The 6,898-nt window shown below is 58.8% G+C and overlaps 1 long non-coding RNA gene across 1 annotated transcript; it reads right to left on the reverse strand.

Annotated features, from left to right (window-relative positions):
- Window positions 1-809: 809 nt before the first annotated feature.
- On the reverse strand, window positions 810-3,472 carry LOC308352011. Its single transcript, XR_013967625.1, has 5 exons — window positions 3,097-3,472; window positions 1,973-2,122; window positions 1,576-1,725; window positions 1,061-1,179; window positions 810-939 (listed from the first exon to the last, which is right to left on the reverse strand). It is a non-coding gene; the product is annotated as an uncharacterized lncRNA (long non-coding RNA).
- Window positions 3,473-6,898: the final 3,426 nt, after the last annotated feature.

Here is a 6,898-nt window from a genome sequence, read left to right on the forward strand (position 1 = left end):
TCTGGGTTTTTTCTGGTAGAAACGTCAAGACCTTCTGAGGTTGGGGATTTGGCCCCTGGGCGGAGCTCGGCTTAAGGCACTGCCACCTTGTGACCTGGACCCTAACTGCAGTCTGCACGCGAAGGACCTGCAGCCCATGCCTTTGTCCTGAGGCTAGGGCGACACGGCATGTCTTTTCCCATCCTGGTCTGTCTCCTGTCCTCTCGGGACAAACCCCTTGGGAGGATCTCAGCTGGGGGACCGAGGAGGGCAGGGGACTGCTGGGGACCCCACCCTGGCCCCTGCTGATGCCACTGGTTTGCTGGAGACGCCAAGCTCCCTCCAGGTCCAGCACATCTCAGGACATGTGGGAACTGCGGGCTGCTGCAGGGAAGGGCCCCACCAGGGCACCGCAGAGGCCACTTCCCCCTCTTCCCGTCAACCAGGTGTGTGTGCGACGGGGGTGCCATGACATCAGGAACGCACCGAATGTAAGTGTCCGGCTACGTGTGGACGTGTTACTTTCCAAACGAAGCCAACTGTGAGCGTGCATCACTCCCACACGGCTTGCACATGTTTGCGTGCCCATGCCCAAGATGAGCCTCACTCCCAAGTCCGACCGGCACTGGAGAGGAGGACAAGAGGCAGATGAGCCTATCGAGACAGCAGAACCCATCCAGGATCCCCAGGGCAAGCGCACAGTGGAAGGTGCTGGTAGCCCATCACCCACTCAGCACTTTGCAAAGACTGGACAGAAGGAGTCTGGCTGCCACTCCCTTCGAGGGCAGGGCGCCCGCTCCTTGTATCGAGCACACGGAAAGGACACAAGCCAGCCGCATCACATGCCGGGAAGACTTTATTAACAACCCCTTGTCTGCCGCACACAAGAGGTCAGAGGGGCCCGGGCCCCGATGCACAGTAAGGATCTTCGTTTGGAACCAGACAGTGCAGCACCCAAACCTGGGGGCAGAGAAACGTCTGTCAGATGTGCACACCAGGCCCTGAGCTGCCCACTCCCCAGCCTGGGCCCGACCCAGAAACCCCCCTCTCCTCCCTGAACGGGAGCCAGTGAGGAGCATACCTGCTTAGAGAGAAGGGTGCACAAGTGACCTCGTGGGGCAAATCCCTGCACAGGCCACACCCCAGGGTCCACTTCCTCAGGCACGAGACAGTGGCACGTGCGAACAGCGTGGAGGCTGGCTGTGAACACAAGTGACGTGAGCACACAGCTAGGGACTAAATACTGGTTGCACTGAGAGGCGGAAGGGGACTGAACCCAGAACTCCTCCTGACCCCACAGTGGGTTGAGGTCTCTGTGACGGGACATGGCAGCAGCCTGACCTTCCCAGGCCAATACCCCACTGTCCCAGCAGGGTCTCGGGGAAATGGCGGCAGGTCGAATCTAACACCATAGAGCCAACCGGTGCTGCACCACAGAACCACGGCCCCAGGAGTCCAGATACGAGACCGCCGCTGGCCAAAACCAGTGTCGTGAGCTTGAAGCCAATGAACCCTACTGGGCCTCAATCGCCTGACTTAGGAGATGGGAAGGGCTCGTGGAAATGAACGGAACACAGGCCTCTGGAGCATACTTACTGCCGTGGACCCCAGATCAACCCGGCCGACACGGACCAGGCCACCTCCTGGCGCTCTTCTCTGGCACCTGGGCACTCGGGCCGCTGGAGTAGTGGGGAAGGGCAGATGTCACGTGTCCTGTGCTGGGACAGGGACCCAGAGCAGAGCCTGCTGGGGTGGGGAAGCTGCCAGTCAGAAGCGGGGAGGGGTCTGGTATCACCCCTGGCCCTCGGCCCCCCAGCTAGCAGGGACGCTGGCAGGACACATGAGGCTCTGATCAGACACAAAGACAGCCGATTCTTCCCACGGGGTGACACAGGGGAGCCAGGGGGCGGCCAGCGCATGCGGTGGCCACGTGGGACAGGCAGGCCAGACCTCTCCCAGCAGAGAGCAGGCCCGCTCTGGAGGGAGGCACTACCTGGTCCGCCCTGATGCTGCTCCAGCATCCTTGAGAAGAGGGGCCGAGGTTCAGCCGGTGCCCGGCTCCCAGGACCGCAGACCCAGAAGCCTCATGGAGCGGCTCCCAAGCGCCGCACGCAAGCCTCGGTGTTCAGCGTCTGCACCTGGACTGGAGAGGCAGACCCCACGTTTGCCAGAAGCCTCCACGTCTGAGGGAGATGTGGTGTGACCGGCCACCCAGAGGAGCCCAACAGCTACGCTGCCCTGCCAGGAGCATCCTGGCCCATCCCTGACCAGCAGCGCTGGCTCCCACCCAGGCAGGGACCCAAGGGACTCTCCCGCCCACCTACGCTTCCCACCCACTTCCAGATTCCCGGCTCCCTCCGGGGCTGGCATCGCGGAAGGTGACCTGGGGCGGCCGGCAGGGGCCGGCATTCCATCACGGCCTGCCAGGTTCCTGGCTAGGCGACCCTGGGCCCCTGTTCTGGACTGGACCCGAAACCACCTCAGGGCGGTGCTCAAAGGTCTGAGCTGGGCGGGGAATGAAGGTTGAAGAGTGGACTGGGCAGGGGTGCTCGCTCGCTCTCCGGAGGACCCCCCCGCCGCAGCCCTGCGATGCGAGCAGTGAAAGAAACCGAACTCAACCACGACGGAGCTTCCTCTGACCACACGTGGCAGGCGGCCCCGGACAGGACACGCAGGCCTGTCTGAAATTTCTATAACCTCGCTCTGGACGGAGCAGGGCAAGGCCTCAAACCGTTTCAGGATGCTCTGGCAAGCGCTGCAGGAATGCACAGGGTCACCGCAGACCCAAGCACGCTGGAGGCTTGCGGCCCGCACGACCCCGGGCACACAGCGCACGGTGCCCTTAGTACCGGGGGCTGAGCCGAGGAGAGGTCGCGGGGCAAGATCGGGGCTCTGTGCGCTCCTTCCGGGGGTGGCGGAGGGCGCGCGGGTGGAGAGCTCGGGGTCCGGACGCCAGCTCGCTGGCTGGGGGAGCGGGGGACGGGATCCCCGGGCGGGGAGCCCTAGCGAGCGGGCCGGACGGGAGCAGCGGCCTTCCGCGGGCCCCGGCGATCCCGACACCCCGGAACAGAAACCCCTCAAGTCGCAAGCCCACGGCACCCGCACGCCCAGCATTACCCAGAGCGGCCTCTCCCCGCAGTCCTCCCGGCGTGGAGGCCGCCGCTCCGCTTGCACTCCGCAGCCGCAGGCCGGGCGGGTTCCGCAAGGGCCTCCCGCGACAGCCGGGGACCGGGCACCCCCGCGAGAGAGGTCAGACGGTCCGCCCGCGCTGCGCTCGGCAGCCGCGCGACCCCATCCCCTCGGAGGCTCGGCCGGCGCCCCGCCGCGGCCCGCACCCCGGCCGGACCTCATCCGGCTCCAGTCTGGAGCGTGCGCCGCCTGGAGCCACCAGCGGCCTCGGATGGCCTCGGATGGCCTCGGATGCCCGCGCCGCCCCCAAGTTGGCCGCTGCAGGAGACACATGGCGCCGGCGCGTACACCCGCGCGCTGCGTCATCGCGCAGCCGCCGGAAGCCGGAAGCAGTGACGTCAGGCGGGGCGCCGGGCGCGGGTGCGGGCTCGGGCGGAAGTCCGTTAAAGGCTGCGGCGGGCCGGGTTTGAGAGCGGGATGTCGCGTCCTCCGGGTACACATCGGCGCGCACGTCGCCCGGGCCGCCGCCGCACTGCCCTCTGCGGACCAGTGCGCGTCGCGGGAGGCCCCGCTGGCGCCCGGTGTCCCGACGAGTTAAGGGCCCCCCCGCCCGCCGTGGGGCTGGGTCCGCCGAGCCGCGCAGGACGGCGAGGTCGCGCTCTGCCCTCGCAGCCCTTCAGCGGGTTGCCCGGGATGCGCGTCACTCTCTGGTTTAATAAAAGTATCTTCTCTTCTGCCTCTGCGGAGAGGTCCCCTGGGTCGGGAGGAGATTTGGGTTTTAACTCGATCCCCAGCCCCACCCCCACCCGCCGAGGAGGGCGCCAGGGAAGGTACTGGAGCTGGGAAAGGTGCGGGTTGTTGGAGACAGAGCGAAGCGTGGCAGGGGGCAGGTGTTCTCCGGGAGGGGTGGCAAGGACTACACACGCCAGGCTCTTGAACCTCAGGCTAGGAAGGCGAGGACTTGTTCTGCAGGTAAAGAAGCCGAGCAGTGCTTGAAGCTCGTTTTGCACCTGCCAAATTCATTCACGGATTCTAATATACAAATCCCATTACGTATTTTACTAAATCTCTCGAGACCCGGCAGGAATATTCCTTCCGGATTGCTACCAGGGAAAATAACACTCAGCCAGAGGTTAACTAGGACTAGTTAGGCGCCAGGACTTGGAGCAGGTTGTTTGCCTTCCAACACTCTTGTCATGACATGAAGAGAACCAGGAAGGCACATGGTCATGGATATTGAGGGGCAGGGTGTAGCTGTGACGGTCTACATGTGTGACCCAAAAGTTGGGCTCCCTGAGGACTGAGAGAGAAGAGCTTGTTTTCTAAAATGGTGATAAAATTCATTGGAGATGGTTAGATGCTCCATGGAAATCCCCCCCCCCCCAAATAATAAGGGAGCCAAAATATTAAAAACCACATAATCAAAGCTCAGTTGCATAGTACAGGGAGGCTGCATGAGACTGACAGAGACAGACTTCTTAGCAGTTCTCAACCATCAGGCTGTTGGAAAGAACTTTCTCCAGATCCACATCTCAAAAGAATAACTCCATTATTCTTCCAAGCCAACTGGGATGTCTGCCTGAAGAGAATATTAGCAATTTGGCTCTGGAAGGGTACACAGAGAATTAGAGCCAAGGAGACGCCAAAGTACAGCTCCCGGGGTCTCCCCCAGGAGGCTACAGAGCATGGCTGTGCTTCTGGGGTTTGGTCGTTCATCATGTACATGGCCTGACACTCGAAGTTACAAAGTCATTGAGAATTCACCTGAAGTGATTGAAGAAATTATTTTCTTCACTAAGCAAGCCAACCGGTTGGATTTACCATGGGCACAGCGTAGTATGAAGTACTGCATGGCATGTGTCAAGAACAACTCAGAGACATCTAGTTAGTTATTTGCTGTTTTGTTCTCACGAGTGAGATAGTGGATGGGTGAGAGGGACAAGAAAGAAAACACTGAAGTCTTCCCAGCCTTGGGAACAGGGAAAAGATTTACTAAAACCAAACAACAAGCACCCCACACCAATTAATGGGAATTTGGCCAGGATGTGAGTCTGGGAAAACCATCTTTGAGCGGGCCAGTTGAGGATAAATCTTCAGTTGTTCAGGGCTTTCCTGAAAACTCGTCTAGTGGGAAGGCATCTGCATGAGACCTTGTCTGGGTAACCTCAGTGCCCTCCCGTCTTAGTCTCAAGTGCCTATCATTTGTCTGGCTAGAACTTCTCGGATGCAAAGAGGAATCCCACACAGTCTCTAAAGGACCTTACAGTCTAGTAGAGGAAATGTCTTACCATGGCTAACTCTAGCATCAGGACATGCAAAGAAAGTGCTCTGGGGCTGAAGGAGGGAAGAATTGTATCCAGAGATATAGTGGAAGAGGTGATACTTGAGCTGGGTGGGAGAAAACCCAACAGCTAGGTCCAACAGGCACAAACCAGGCATCCAACAAAGTTTGGTTTATTAGCCTGCTGTAAAGAGAGAACCCTAGAAAAATCTGGGTTGTGTCTCATTGTAAGAGTAGAAAGAAAATTTTGTAAGCTTTGGGATTGCACTGAATACTTTTAAAAAATTTTTTAAAAAAGATTTTATTTACTTATTTGTCAGAGCACAAGCAGGGGGAGCAGCAGGCAGAGCCAGCAGAGAGAGAAGTAGGCTTCCCGATGAGGAGGGAGCCTGATGTGGGACTTGGTCACAGCACCAGGGATCATGACCTAAGCTGAAGGCAGTTGGTGAACCAACTGAGCCAGCCAGGCATCCCTGAATAACTTTTTTAAAGATTACTTTATTTATTTTTAAAAGATTTTATTTATTCATTTGACAGATCGCAGGTAGGCAGAGAGGCAGGCCCAGAAAGAGGAAGAGAAGCAGACTCCCTGCTGAGTAGAGAGCCCGATGCGGGGCTCGATCCCAGGACCCTGAGATCATGACCTGAGCCAAAGGCAGAGGCTTTAACCCACTGAGCCACCCAGGTGCCCCAAAGATTATTTTATTAAAAAAAAAAACACATTTTATTTATTTGTCAGAGAGTGCACAAGGAGGGGGGGTGGTGTGTGGCAGGCAGAGCAAGAAGCAGGCTCCCCACTGAACGAGGAGTCCAATGTGGAACTTGATCCTAGGATCCTGGGAAGCCCAGGAGGCCAGCTGCTGGAATTCAGACCGCTGTGTCTAGTGATGGCCCGGGAAGCCGCACAGCACCCCGGCACAATCCACATAAGCCAGATGTGCCAGCACTCGGTCGATGCCAACTTTTGTTCCCTGTTCCAACTCAGGGCCAAGCAGAGAAAACCAAACACAAGGGATGCCCAACGTTTGCTTAGCACAGCTCCAGCTCCCTCAGCTCCATAGCCCCCAGTAGGGCACCCCTGAATCCCCCTTTTTCCGCCATGAAGCTCTCTCCCCCACTGCCTGCCTTTGGGCCTTGGCCAGTCCAAGGGATGCAGTGTCTCCATTAGAGCAGCCTCTGCACAAATAGCCTTTGCTTATTCTCATTTGGGTTGGTGCTCATTAGTCCCCTGATAGTATGGGGGTGCAGAGAGTTTCTGGGCCGGTGAGCACGTGGAGGTGCTGGTTGAGCAGCATACCTTGAGGGGCCTGGAAGCTCCATGTGCCCTTCCCTACACCTTGCCCTTGGCATCTCTTCCATCTGGATGTTTCCCTGTACCCTTTATCATGTCTTTTAGGATGACTGGTGATCAGTGAGTAGACGCTTCTCCTGAGTTCTGCGAGCCACTCTAGCAGGCTCATTGAACCCGAGGGAGGATCGTGGGAACCCCGATTCATAGCCAGTTAGTCA

This window comes from Martes martes, assembly GCF_963455335.1.
Source record: "Martes martes genome assembly, chromosome: 11".
NCBI classification, from domain to species: Eukaryota; Metazoa; Chordata; class Mammalia; order Carnivora; family Mustelidae; genus Martes; species Martes martes.